We start from the raw sequence: 15,250 nt of genomic DNA on the forward strand, positions 1-15,250 counted from the left end.
TAATTGCAGGGGGGTGAGAAGGCTATGCGTGCACACACACAATCATACACACTCACACACACACACAAAATGTTTTCATTGGAGTGTCCCGCGTAAGCCACTTAACAATTCTGCCGGAGCATAAGGGGGTTACTGTAAATGCTTTGCTCAAGGCCATCAGCGCATCACTGGAGTACACATAATAAATGTAACTCAGGCTCCGTTGAGTTTTGCTTGCTCAAAACAGTCTTGGTGTCACAGCCAGCAGCTCTTTGTTAGTTTCACAATTAATGTCTCTATCTGATACTATATATATACTAGGATAATATCAATATGATTGATGGACTGTTATTCCAACATTTTGGTACAAGATGTAAACAAATCCAGTCAAAGAATGCCCCGCCTTCAGAGGCCATAATGTCACATCAGTGTTGAGGAAGTTACTTTGAAAGTGTTGCTTGTGAAGCTACAAGCTACTCATCATTGGAAGTAGTTAAACCACAGGAACACTAAATTTTTATTGGAAATAGCAAACTAAACTACAAGCTACTGAAGAAAAGCAGCTTAATACATTGAAGCTATGTTACATCAAAAAACATTTACTGAACAGTAATATATTACAACAGTAATAAACAATGCTGGCTGCATCCTGTCAAACTTATTTAGAAATTACCTAGAAAAACATAATCACTGCCTGGATTTGAAATACACTGAGCTCGGACATTGTTAGGTTTAGACAACAAGAGTACTTTGATCAAGGTTACTGAAAGATTTCTGCAACTTGCCAAATATGTTAATGAACAACATTTTCCCTTTACTTTGACAGAAAACATAATTTATCCAGCATTATGTTTCTAGCAAAACGTATTTGCTGTTGCATATTAGTCATAATTTCACAATTTCTCATAGACAGGGTTGGTCCTTTGGGACAAGTTGGTTCTCTCGCTCCATATAGCCAAAGCAACTCATTTGCTTGATTCTCTCATCAAGCAGAAGCTGGGGAGGTGCAGGTGCAGAATCTGTGCAAGTGATGGAGCAACATTTCAAACATTTTAGAGCTTTTTTTTCTTTAATAGAAAATTAATATGTCGCATTTGGTTGCTGTTCTCTCTATTATTATTATAAAAAACATTGCTACTGGAAATGTTACATGATTATGAAAAGCTACACAAGAGCTACTAATGTAGTTTAACAAGTAATTTCACTTTATATAGTGTCAGTATTCACCAACACTCACTCTCACAACTGCTAACATTAGGTAAATCCATTATGCTTAATCTATACAACAACCCATTTAAGCAGTAGAGCACCCAGATCTAAGGTCAGTGACAGGCAAGGGTGCTCTTTATATCAGTGCTGTGAGTATTATATTTAACCTCCGCCATTTTATTTGTCTGAATAAAGTGTGAAATAAAATGTGACATTTATGTGCTATATAGTACCCTCAAAAATTCCCACTATGGGAAAGAAAAAAGTGGTGTCAATGGCATGTACCCTACTTTCTGCGAACAATCATACAATGCAATGCGTTGCATTAATCACACTTACTGCTCACTATAGAGTAAACTACAGAGTGTCTATTATATAGGGAGTAGTGTACAAGGTAGACCGCGGAGCCCTTAAGTGTGTCTTAATGGGCATCAAACCCAGAACACTCTTGCAGTGATACAGCATTGTTAATCACTGAGTCATAATATCGCTCATTTTCTATTATGTGTGTAATTGTTCAGAATGTCAGCCTAAAATGTACATGAGCTACCCTATACACATACACATAATTAGTACCACAGCTTTATATCCTACTACAGTATACCACCACATGACAAAAAACAGTGAGTTTCATGGACATTAAATCATCAGCCCTCTTCCTCTACAGCCTCTTTTACACTGGACAAAAAAGCCACTACAATCGGCATTCATTACCAGGTAAAATGACTATGCAGTAGTCATGGGTATTAATCGGCTCCAGCTCTGATCGGCAGTGATGGAAACATGACACCCGGACGGACACGCTAATTTTCACCCTTTTTCCTCTTTCATCTGTTTCTATCTGTGGATGTCTGTAAACATATGGTCTCATCCATTGGCTGTTTATACAGATGGACAACATGACAGCTTCCCAAAAGTGACGCCAAAACATCTCAACGGCCTCCTGGTGGCTGGATGCAATATAGGTCTTAAATCCCGCCCCCTCCATATTAGCGGATGGAACATGGGCTAAACTAAAAAATCAAAAAATACATGTCAAATAAAGTTTAGTTTCTGAGATGGTTGCTGTCGTTTTAGCTAGTTCTTATCATGTTTTTAATTAGTTATGTGGTGATATAAAAAGGGGGTGTGATGTCAAGATTGACAGCTGTGACAGCCACTCTCAAACCTCTGTCATGTGGCGGGATGGCTGAGGGGGTGTGACTCTGGTTCCAAGTGACGTCACACAAACAAGATGGCAGCTCCAAGAAAGGAGATATTTTGGCTTCACTTTTGCATAGTGGTAGGAAGTGGAGACGCGTCGTCCATATTTATATACAGTCAATGGTTTCATCCATATGTTTACCTATGGTCTCAGCCATTTATGTAGTATTAGCATGCTAGGCTAACAGTCTGTCAGCTGTGTGACTATATATCAGCGATGTGATGTCTTTCAGTGCACACAAACACTGTAAACACACCTGTCACCTGCCCAACATGGTGCTGTTAAACCAGAACTACACACAGCACGGCATGGATGTGCTCACAATGCTAGCCATGGTAACTAGCTGCTAGTCGTGACGTCGAACATGACACACCAGAAAAAAACCAAAACAGAAAGGTAACCTTGTTTACTGGCAGTGGGAAAGGAGTCAATTGCCTATTTTTAGCAGGTTGACTGTAAAAAAATCTGCATATATATGTTTATTGTGGTGTAAAAAGGGTATATCTTTTACATTTTGGTTTTTGTCAAATTCACTCATGAGACTGGAGAGCTATTTTCTGTGATACAGGCTAGTTTTGCATTTTTGTTGGAGGCGAAGAGGGTCAAACTGGGAACAGTGAATGTCACACAGTCACATATAGACCATTTAAATGTGGCCACACTGAATGGAAAGCTCACCCTGGCTGTCAACAGGGGTTATTGGTAATAATGCAGTTCTCTGCCAAGTTATAATTAACTTGCTTTTTTTTGTTATCCAGATTGCAGGTCTGTATTTCAATGGATACATAAGTGGAGTTCTGTAATAGTGATATGAAGGAAGATGGAAAGAGAGGGATAGAAGTTAAAAACAAAGTACAGTGAAGAGAGGACATTAAAGATGAGGGAGATGTAAAGCTAAGCAAAAAGAACAATACACAGAAAACAAGGGTGTACGGTATGTGTGTGAATTTAAGACAAAGGAAAAAATGGAGGAGTGTGTGTGTGTGTGTGTGTGCATGTGTGTACGAGAGAGAATTAGGACCGGGCAGTCTGAAGGCCAGACGCTGAAACAAAATTAGAGTCTATGGATCTGCTAAATGTCAGTGTGTGTGTGTGTGTGTGTGTGTGTGTGTGTGTGTGTGTGTGTTCACTCCTCCTTCGGTAGACATGCGAGCCCTAAACTCCTCTTAGCCCTACACACACACACACACACGTACACACTCTCACCTCATTAGCAGGAGGACATGACATTTCTGGACCATTCCGGCCAGCTGTGTGGCAGAGGAGGAGGTGGAGATGACAGAATCCTCATTTTGACCAGAATTCACTCATCATTAAAAAGAACGGAAATTTTGAAGAAGTGGAGTCCTTTCAGTTGAAAATGGGTTACAGAGGAGAAATGTACACCACAGCAATGCATTATATGGCAATTCACTGTCTTGCATACAGAGTAGCAGTATACTGTGTGCTGAGAACACACTACATGCAACTTGCTGCAGTCTGTGCTGCATTTTCCTCATCACTCCCTGTCATGCCATTGCTAACCTCTCTCTTTCAATGAAGACAAAGGCCCAGTACCACCCCACTATATACATTCACGGCCAGTAAGTGCATCCGCGGGAGTTTACTTCCTATAGTAGGCTACCATTGACCAATCTTGATTAACTTGGGCTCTGTCCAATCACAAACAAGAATTGTTGTCCCTACCGTTTCCATTTTGTGAAATATTGTTGTGTTTAGTGAAATGTCGTATTTTGTGCAATTGTTGATGTCTTTTGTGAAATGTTGTGTTTTGACCCTCAGAGCCACCATAATATTGCATTTTCATTTTAATTTTTACTCAACACATACATATGTGGAAAATTATAATACTATTGTGGAATTACATTTTCATTTTCAAGTTTACATTATCATTTTAATATAGCATCTTTTGTATTTAACATGTAGAAATAGAAAATGAGGTGCCTGTGGTTTAACAAGCAGGTAGGAAACAGTTTGGAAGAAGTCCTGACATCAACTGCATGATTCACACACCCTCCAACTCTGAATGAAACCAGCGTGAACGTAGGTGTACCTGTGGCTAATATTAGCAAACCAGCTAAGCTACACCACAACTTTGGAATAACCGCAAGTCACATTTTTCCTGCTCCGGAGCGTCTGTCCCCTGATTGCAGAGACCACACTGATATCAACCCTCCATTAAATTCTGGTAAAACAGCCAACACGTTGACCCCCAAGTGTAAAAGCAACAGAGCGTTACTGGGATTAGTAACTGTAATATAATTACAGAATTTCAAACTGTAATCCCTTACACTACTTGTTACTGAAAAAAATAATAATATTACAGAAACACGTTGCAAGTAATGCGTTACTGACCAACACTGGTTTTGAACATAACCCTCCTCTCTTTTATAAACACATTAACACTCAAGTCTGCAGGTTTTTCACGTACTGTTTACATCACCTTCTGTGTCTGTGTGATAAAAAACTAACCACAGGTTTGCAGACACACGTGGCAATTGACCAGCCACCATCACACACACACACACACACAAACACACACACACACACACACACACACTTAGTAGAACGCACTCTAGGGAAAGAGATGGAGCAGTCTGTCACACAGTCAGGGTCATAATAGCACGCCTGCTTTACCATCCATCCACACACACAAACTTATCTACAAATGAAGAAAAAAGAAAACACCCTTCTCCACCCGTACACTCATGCTCTTGCGTGCATCTCTTGTACATAAACACACATGTGCATCCTCATCTACAGTGCTGCTGGTGTAGCCTGGTAGCAGGCTGCTGGTTAATCACTGTGCTAATGTCACTAAGCTGATTGGCCAGTCAGGTCATTTTGCTGTTTGTTAGGAAAACCACGAGGCAAGATGACTAACTGGTGTAACTCAGTTCCTGTCTTTTCTCATCTATCTATCTATCTATCTGTCTATTGTAGCTTGGTATTGCATGCAGACAAATATTCTTTTGAATATTGAGATTTTTATGTAAAATGCCTGTCTTGCAGCATACATTATGAACGCTGCAGAGAACAGAGTTTCATATCCCCCTGACATCTTCCCTAATTGTTTGTTCAAATGACTATAATTATTCTTTTGGTGGTTTTCCATACATTGAAAGATACAGATCGGGTGAGTGTGTCGTTTTCTGATGCTACAATAGGTTAATATCTTTCAAAATTATAACAGATGTTTGGCAGACAACCTTCCTGTCTGTCTGTGCCTCTTCAATTTTTCAGGATACTCAAGTACAGTGTCATATACAAGTGTGTCATCCCATGTAAGACAAACAAGAGAAGCTTTTATCCCTGGTTTGGAACTGATAATGCACCAAGAATAAAAAGATATTAACATTGTCACTGTCATTCTGACAGGTAAACATCATGTGTTTTTCTAACAAAGTGTGTCAATCATCCAATGTAATATATGACAGACAGCATCCTTTTATGGCTTTAAAAAAAAGTTTTTAGAAATGTCCCCACAGATGCAATGAGATTGGCTTGGTGTCAAATTTGCACATCATTTAGATTCAACATATTCGTAACTAGTTTACCACATATAGGCAGCAATGTTATTTATTTGTGGTTCAAGGTACCTAGTACAAGAATGCTTAGACAGGTCAAATGATCTCTCCAGTTTATTACAACTTGTTTCTTATTTTCATAGATTAGCCCATCTGTTCTATCAGTTGCAATGATACAGTTTGGGTACTAACTTATGTTTGCCTTTGTTTTCTCTCAAATACTGTAAATTTAGCTACACACACAGGCTACTCACATAGTCATTGTGGATCGTAGACTCTCTGTTGCTGCTCTCCCCTTTTTCCCTTTGCTTCCATTGCAGGACTTTGTCCATGCTGCTTGACTTGCTCTGCTCAAGCAGAGGTCCTCTGCCATTGGCCTGTAACCACAACAGTCTGGCAGGGATTGGCCGCAAAGGCTGTCTGTCAAACTCAAACAAACGGTAATCTAGTACAGGTGTGTGTGATCTGCTGATTATAGTGCATGTCCCACCTGCAGAAAGAAAACAAACAAATAAGTGCAATAAATGCATAGAAGAATACAAAAAATAAAGCAAATACTATGCCAAAATATCAAAAGCATGCAATATACAAAGTCATGCAAATCACCACAAATTATAAAATCATTGCAAACACTGAGCACAATTGAACCGACAATCAACATCTGCCATGTGACACTTAATTGGTTTTTTGCCAAGAGTTAGATGAGAAGATACCATTCTTGTATTTGTCCCTTCAGTGTAAAGCTACCACCAGCAGCCAGTTAGCTTAGCTTAGCATAAAGACTGGAAACAGGAGGAAGCAACTAGCCGCTGCCTGTTTGAAGGTAATACATTTGCCCACCACCATAAGAGCCTGTTAGTCAATGCTGTTGGTTTATTTTATGTAAGTTTTTAGATCCTTTGTTCTGGCTTGTTTCTATTTTCTCACTTCTTATTCGTCCTCTCTCTGTCATTCTGCAGAGTGATTGCTGACAGAATGAATTACGTACAGTATGTTAGTTTAGCACTTTCCATCTCTAAGGTGCACTTGGCACAAGAGGCTGAGAGGGACAGAACAGGGAAGTAAAGGTCTGGATAGAGGGATGGAGTTTCTATCCCCTCCTCTCTCCTACAGCTTGCCCTCTCTTCATCCCCCTCCTCTCTGTCTGTCTCACTCCCTTTCTGGCCTTTCCATTGCATTGATCAGTGACACTGACAGCAAAACAGAAGAGAAAAATGCTTTGTGATATTTTGGCAGGTGAGAGGAAGGGAGGCAGAAAGAAAGACACAGAGAGAGAGAGAGAGAGGATAGAGGAAAAGGGGGAAAATGAGACAGAGAGAAAGGCAGAAGTCCGTTTGAATTTTCCATTAAAAAAAACAAACTGCAGGGGCCCAGGAGAGATAGAGATGGATGAAAAGACAGAGGAACAGTGAAAGAAGGAGACGATAGGTTCGTCACCCTCTGACATACATCCTCACACTGTATACATACATGCAATGGATCATATTCACACGGTGGCCATTTTCCTCTGAGTGGGAAGCTTGAACACTCTCTGTGCAAGATGGTCGAAAAAGGTGAGTTGTTTACCATCATTTTCCATTGATCAAATTGATAAACAGGCGGATGAACTTGAGAATACCCCCCCCAAAAAGGATGCAGAAACTGGATTGAAGCTTACATCCACAATATTGAAAGTAAGACCCGGTGCCTGATCAGGCCGCACTGGAAACACTGTAATGTTAGCAATGTGAAGTTTGCAATTAACGTCTAAGGTTGTCAGATGACTTGTGAAGCTTGTGCAAACGTTAAAAAGTAGCTAACGTTATATGGTTTGATGATCAACCTGCATCAATGACACAGTAATATGACAGAGGAGCAGCTTGTTGTGTGCGGAACTCCACTCACAAATGTTGAGATTTAATATTGCTGTCCTTTTTTTTTTTTTTTTTAAAGCGGGCTGCTCACATAAAAAAAGATAAAACCTGATTGTTTGACTGACAGACAGACTCTTTATATCGGTGTGAATGTGACAGTTTAACAACCACAGCAGCAGAATTAAAATCAGAGTTTATGATCTGTTGATTGCATCAGGCTAGTTAACGTTAGCATCTCTATTTCCAGCCTGTCTGCGATGATGCATCTGATGCAGCTGGTTTTGTTCCAAAAAAAGTTTCTAGCTTCCGGTTTGGGGCCCACTGAATATGCGCAGTAGTGTTTCCCCCGCTGGCCCCGCCCATGAGTTCCTGCTCGGCCCATGAACTTTACATTGTGATGATGACACAGATTTTTAAATCACTTTTCTTGGCTTGAGGAAAGTTTTAGAATACAATTATACAATTTCCTTTTCAAACAGTCAGTCAGAGAAAAGTACATTTTTAAATAAACATATTTACTAAACTCACAGTATACTTCACATTGTTCAGTAATATTCATATATAATCATGGCATCTTATCCAGTTTTCATCTGACAACCCCTAATGCTGTTGACAGTTGTGCACTGTAGCTGTTTAGCTACACAGTTAGCTTTGCAGACTGACAAGGTAAACTGCTTCACAGCCCTGAATTCTGGAGCTTGAAGACCCAACTCAAACCATTTAAGGTGATAAGCTTAAAATGATGATATGATGCGCTTAAATGCTTATATTGAAGTCTGTCCGCCAGCTGTCAATCATTTACACTCAACAGCTACCAAGCTCGCTGCTGCTGGCTGAAATTGATGTGAAGCTATGACTGAAATCCAGAGAGATCAATGACTTTGTTGTTCTTTTCTGATGAGTGTAAAGACAATCTAAACTTTTTAAAATTATGTATCTTCTGCAATGGAACCATCTTTGAGTGCAAATAGTACAGATCCTGTTAACGGAATTAACGTTAGCTACAGCTGAATAAATCAAGAGAGTTGACATTATAGCTGATGAAATCAATGGTTGCAACTAAATTTCTCCAACTCAACTTCATGTCCTACAGTTTATTAAGACAGTGTTAACAATGCAAATTATAATATATTATCACAGACCCAACACTGACTGGAATAAGAAGATTAGCCTTTAGTATTATTGTGCATTGTTATACACCTATGACTTCCCCTCTTACTGACTTTCTGTTGTTCTTGTAGTTCTTCTTACAGTATGTTTCAGTGAGAATTCAAATATTGGTGTAAAAAGACTCTTGATGACTTTGTCAGAGGGATGAGTATCTGCTATTGGTCAACTGGCCCTATGCTCAGATGGTAGAAAGTGTAGTGTCAGGAATTTGCACGGGTCAAAATGCATAGCCTGTTCTAAGACGTGAGCATTGTTGCATGTTATCATCTGTCTCTTATACTGTATAATAGTCTCTTATAAAGTAATGAAGTAGAACATCCGTGAAAATAATGCCAATAAAATTATCTTCATAAGTCATCATCTATAATTTTCATTGGTCTGTATGTCTCCTTGGTGAGACAGTTTCTCTCCACATCAAGAAGGCACCTTAAATTCAACTGCGTCCAACTAAATATTGAATTGAGCTGAATTTTATACCCACCAAAGAAGTTTGTGATATGCTGCAATCTTTCATCGTCAAGGTCACTTGGAGAGGCGTGTTTTCATTATGCTCTCCTCTGTCAAGAAAGAATGTTTTGGTTTGAAAGGGCAGGTGAAATAAGACAGGCAGGCAAAGAACCGGTGAAAATATGTTGGCTAGAGAGAACGCAGTTTTGATGAGACAACAGATGTTCCACCTTTGATAAACCTTGACCTAGGCAGAACAGGAGGAAGACAACCAAGAGAAGAGAGAGGCGGTGAAACATAAATTACAGGAAGCTTGAAAAAATGAGAAGGGGAAGAGCAAGATGTTGAGACATAGAGACAGAAAGTCAGTAAGTACTTTTCATCTCCTTCATATCTTTTTGAGGATGTCTTTTTATGCTAATATAAAATATATTTTAAAATATATATGCGGGTTCTCCTCATGGCCAGATCTAAGCACAGGCATACTAGGCACATGTCTAGGGCCTCATTGCGACTAGGGGACCAAAACAGAGGGGTAAAGAACACCAGCTGCCTATTTTGGAGGTATAATATGTAATTATTCCACATTATAATGTCTAAAAACAACTAGACCTATGTTATATATTTTGTTGAGTTGTGTATTTACATTTTCCAAAATGTTTCCAACAATGTTCAAACCCAGAGAAATCTGTAATTTAATCAAAGTAACGGACCGTTTCATTTGGTCGCATAACAATGGCGTCATACCTCCTCTACCAAAGAGTAAACACACACAAGATGCATACGGCGGCGCTGTGTTTGTCCGCTACAATGGCGTCTACCAAAGAGTAACTTACACACATACAAAATAATACATCGGCGTTGTGGTTGTTCCACAGAAACTGTTATAAATTGGCTTTTACTCCGTTTTAAGCCACATTTTCATGATAAATTTAGGTTGTCTTTAACCATATCTTTTAGCCGGAAGAATGATTTTAGTGATTGGAGGTCTGGATCTTAAGTTATCAGAGAAATAAACTGGGCAAACGTTAGCAGCAGCTCGGCTAACAGCCCCTCCAGGAAGTCCGGTGGTCGCCGAACATCGTCGGAGAAATATTGTTGGTTTTTTTTTTAGGTGTAACGGCTTTAATTAGTATTTGTAACGATTTTAATCTGCATGTACGTTTGTTTTGGAGAGGAGGAGACCTCTGCGGATAATTCGGCTCCCGGGAGAAACCTGCCGAACGTCTGGATCTTAAGTTATAAGAGAAATAAACCGAACAAGTGTTAGCAGCAGCTCGGCTAACAGCCCGTACCGGACGTCCGGTGGTCGCCGTACATCGTCGGAGAAACACTGATTTTTTAGGTGAAACAGTTTTATTCAGTGTTTTTACCTGTAATCACCGGGTCCGTTTGTTCTGGAGAGGAGGAGACCTCCGCGGGTAATTCGGCTCCCGGTAAAAACATCCCGAATGATTAACACTGGAGTAATCCTATCCCGGTGAAGCTGGTTATTTAACAACGAAGACAACAACTCCCATGATCCCTTGCTACTTCACACCGTCAAGTTAACGCCAATGTGCAGGAAAAAGTATTTCCGGTTCAGTGGAGGTCATGCTTATATGTTAGCAATAGTGACATATAAGCTAGCAGTTTTTCGGCATGCTTTCAGGTGCAGCAAAGTGCAGAAAAGGAAAAGAGGAAGAAAGAAAAAGACAGAGAAGGGCTTTACACAAGCTTCTCTCGGGCCCTGCAATTTGAAAGCTCACAAGCCAGCCCCAATTACCAACTGCAAGACCCTCTGTGCCCGAAGACTCAGTGGCAGATGCAGGTGATTTTAGCCCCAATGTTACATTAGCAGAGCAGCAGCGGGTAACATCTTTGACAGATACCGAGGATGATTCCTCTACAATGACACAAAAACACCACCACAAGCAACAAGGATGGACAACGGATGAAGACAATGCATCAACAACATTAGTATCAACAACATAGGCTTTTGGCAATTGAGAATGGATTTACGACCTCCCTGGGTTTTGATGACATCATCAAGGACTTCACCTCATCAAAAGTAAGGAGAAAGCATCTGTAAATGTAAGTTTTTCTATTTAAATATCTAAGTCTGAATAAGTAAAGATATATTAAGATCAAATGTTGAATGTATATAAATGAAACGTGTAATATATTGTAGGGCTATACTTTCCACTATAAGTTAAATAAATGACTAATAAGTTGTGTATGAATACCAAAATATAAATAGATAAGCTAAAATATATATCTAACTAAATTAATGAGCATAATAATTGTGTGACAGTTAAAAGCCATTTTTTTTGTTTACCAAATATAAAAATGTGTGTGCAGGGACCCCGAAAAAATACAGTCTGCCTAGTGTAATCTATCCATTTAGTCTGGCTCTGGTTCTTTGTCTGCATGCAGAGGAAGAGATGCCCTGGTTTTTTCAATTTAGCATATATAAGAGACGCAATGAACATCAGAATCTATCCTGTAAACTCTCATCAACTGTAAGCCCCTTTTATTCGCCACAGACATTCACCAGTATATCAAGCCTGGAGAGTACATTTCCTGGCAAACTAATTGGCACTGAGTAGAAATGCTGTTAAAGAGTTCAACCTAACTATCTGCTTATGGAAGATTTTACACCCAAACATGAAATTCACAACCAGACAAAAGTCAATTCTGAACCACCACACAGCTTGATCCTCTGTATTGATTTACTGGGGTAGAAATCCAGCTCACTGTGTTTATATAGTAATTCCCAATCAGCACTTAACACTGAAAAATATTTTATATGTATGATATGTAAAAGGCTTCAAATAAAGTGCTTGTCGGATGGTCAAACAGTGCATGAAACCCCTTCCCTCCAAACCTTTCCAATGTGGAGGAGAGAAAGTAGACAGGATTTGAACTCAGGCTGTCTTTTTAAATTTTTCTCACAACTACTTTTGTCACTTAATGTGTGCAAACAAGTGCAAGACAATGAATGGACTGTCCAAACCTCTGCACTGTTATCCCCATTAAAAATATGATTGTGTCTTGAAACGCAGGTTTTTCGCGCTGACTTCCAAGTGTGGCCGACCATAACAACTATAAACACTTCAGACATGGTCGCACAACACATCGTACAAACTAGTTTGGTAAGCATATCCACAAGGAATAATTTAATTTTCTGCATGTGCACCATTTACGAGAAAACAAAATAAAACCTTCTACAATTGTGACACTAGTGCCACCTGTAAGCAATGAATGTTATAGCTGCAGTTTTTTGAGTGTGCGTGAGTTACAACTTAGTTTCATGCAAATAGAACTTATAACAAAATGATCTAATCTGAAATGGATAATTATATAACATAATCATATAGCAACCTAACTACAAGGTTGCTATAGCAACCTAACTACAAGCACATAGTAACTTCATACGATTAAAAGTATCCCTCAGAAATCAATGAGCCGCTTCAAGCCTTGTTCACCTCAGTGCTTAAACCACTCACAGTGCCATTTTCCAGTGATATTCATGGTTAAAGTGAGCAGACGTTAACCCTCGCCAAGAAAAAGCTTATCTGTTGGCAACCAATAAACTGAATAGTGTGGTGATGGAGTCATATGGAACTGAACTTTCCATTTAACCTGCATCAACAAAAGTCTTCAAGAAGCAAACAGTACCTCACCCTTCCATTGGCATTAATGGCTAAAAAATCAGCAGGGTTAAGTCATTCAAACATCTTAAAAGTAACATATTTTGGAACCACAAGTGGCAGGAAAACATCACTATTTTCAGAGGGTCAACTTCGAGAAAAGTGCCAGTTCTTTTCCATAGAGCCATAAAATAAAAAGTAAACTTCTCCATCACCGTCTGCTTCCTTGCTGTATTTGCCCGATCTGCAGACAAACTGCAGGTCATTACCAGTTGTCACAAAGGGTCAGTGACTCTCTTCTCACCTTCTTTGATGACCTGCATGACTCCAGAGCAATAAAGTAAGCAGAGAATGTCATTGGTGGCCACATTTATATAAACTTATGTCAGTCAAATAGTGCCAATCAGACAGGACCAAATTATTACACCACCAAATGAGTTTCTTCCCCTGTGCCATGATCTCCTGTTGAACTGGTTGGACCAAACCTCTGTACACACAAAAGATTACTTTCTCATCCATTACACTTGTCTGCTACTGAGGTTTTAGATTTTTATTTGCTGACTTCTACCATGTATGTGTCTAAATTCAACATGTAAAGAATGTTTCTCTGTTGTAGGACAGGTACATAACTTGGACATGAACAAATAAGACAATCATTTTTCTATTTGCCATGATTCAAGTGCCAATATTCAACATTTTAGGAAATCCACTTTGTTGTTTTTTTCCTGATAATTATCTTAGCAAAAAGACTGGATGCAGGGGAAACCGTTGTGCTGGACTATTTTTTGGCCCAGTGCAGTGACTTTCTTGAGTCTTGTCATCACCAGTGGAGACTGCAGAAAGTCACTGCCAAATAGTTTCAGCATGTAACGCCCCATAAAACCACAATGTAGTTTTTATATCACATTTACTCAGATATAAGAGTGATATTCATCTTCTCATCTAACTCTTGGCAAAAAAAAGAAAAAAAAAATCGTATATCTCCTAAAATGTCAAAGTATTCATTAGGGTAAACGTCCCTATTAAGCCCACGTACCATATAAGCCCATTTGCAACTTCTGAGTCAAATAAAAAAAAAAACTACATCATCGTTTTTTGCTGTGTGATGTTTCTTCCAGTAAAGCTGCTTGTTATATAACTTTTTGCCACTTTTTATTGTAAGCCAATCAGATTTGTTGATATTGAGTTATCGAAGCACATGTCTGAAATGTGCCTGCTGATCCCAGAAGAAGTTGCAAAAACTTTGGTGATTTTGGTACCCTCAGAAGATAGCATTTTTTTCATATTTCTACTCTTGTTTTTGGTAAAAACTCATTTGTTATCAAAATTTAAGAGATTAGAGTTTTGATTAAGACCTATGTAAGAATATTACTTGAATTAGAAATATTGTTTCTTTTGAAATCAAAATATGAGTTTTAGCATGCAAGCAAACAGACCACATGCTGCATCAATAGAGTAGCTGTATAGTATGGTTCATTGCAATGACATAAAGCATGGTAAGCATGTATAGCTTACATTTTTGCATGCATTATATATTATTATACTGTTAAATGGACAATAAATGTGTATGTTTATCTTTATTTATTTTTTAATCAACATTTTTAAATGGTGCGCTTAAAGGGGACGCCAGAAAAAAATCACTGCATCTGGGGTGGATATAAATGAGTACAGATAATTATTTCTCTGCATGATCAATTTATACTTTTCATGTTATGATAGTGCACCATATATAGATTTATTTCATATAGTTGTTTTTTAATGTCATGTGTAGAATAAAGTATTCCGTCTTTTAACCATAAAGTCACTGATTTTCCCTTTAAGCCCACCTGCTCCTATTAAGCCCACTTGACTGTGTTTCAATGGGGATTTTCTCCCTTTTGACCTTTGAACCATTTTTCTGCCTAATTTTGGTCAATTAAGTCTGGATAGACCTATATTCTTTTCTAACAAGATTTATATTTTTAAATCTTTACTTTTCAGATGAGTTTCAGCTTGAGATGATTAGAACACGGAAGAGCTACAGTTCATGCCCACACATGATAGAAGCATGCCGTCTGTACAGGGAGGGAGCAGTGCGAAAACTCTCATTTCTGGCAAAAAGTTATGGTGTTGACAGGAAGTCATTAAGGCAGAGAGTGAAGGGGCAGCTGAGTATTGATGCACAACAGGGACATGCCATCTACCTGGGTCCAGCGGTAGAGCAGGAGATTTCAGAGTGTCTTCAGGTAG

General features: G+C 39.0%; 2 long non-coding RNA genes across 2 annotated transcripts in view; one reads left to right on the forward strand and one right to left on the reverse strand.

The window, feature by feature from the left end:
* Window positions 1-702: 702 nt before the first annotated feature.
* On the reverse strand, window positions 703-14,964 carry LOC137182512 (uncharacterized). The gene is made up of 4 exons (XR_010928348.1): window positions 10,763-14,964; window positions 9,424-9,499; window positions 6,174-6,409; window positions 703-998 (listed from the first exon to the last, which is right to left on the reverse strand). It is a non-coding gene; the product is annotated as an uncharacterized lncRNA (long non-coding RNA).
* LOC137182513 (uncharacterized) overlaps window positions 11,383-15,250 on the forward strand; it is a 36,500-nt gene continuing 32,632 nt past the window's right edge. Inside the window, exon 1 of the long non-coding RNA XR_010928349.1 lies at window positions 11,383-11,462. This is a non-coding gene — a long non-coding RNA (uncharacterized lncRNA). The remainder of the gene's footprint in view (window positions 11,463-15,250) is intronic.

This window comes from Thunnus thynnus, chromosome 5, assembly GCF_963924715.1.
Source record: "Thunnus thynnus chromosome 5, fThuThy2.1, whole genome shotgun sequence".
NCBI lineage: Eukaryota > Metazoa > Chordata > Actinopteri > Scombriformes > Scombridae > Thunnus > Thunnus thynnus.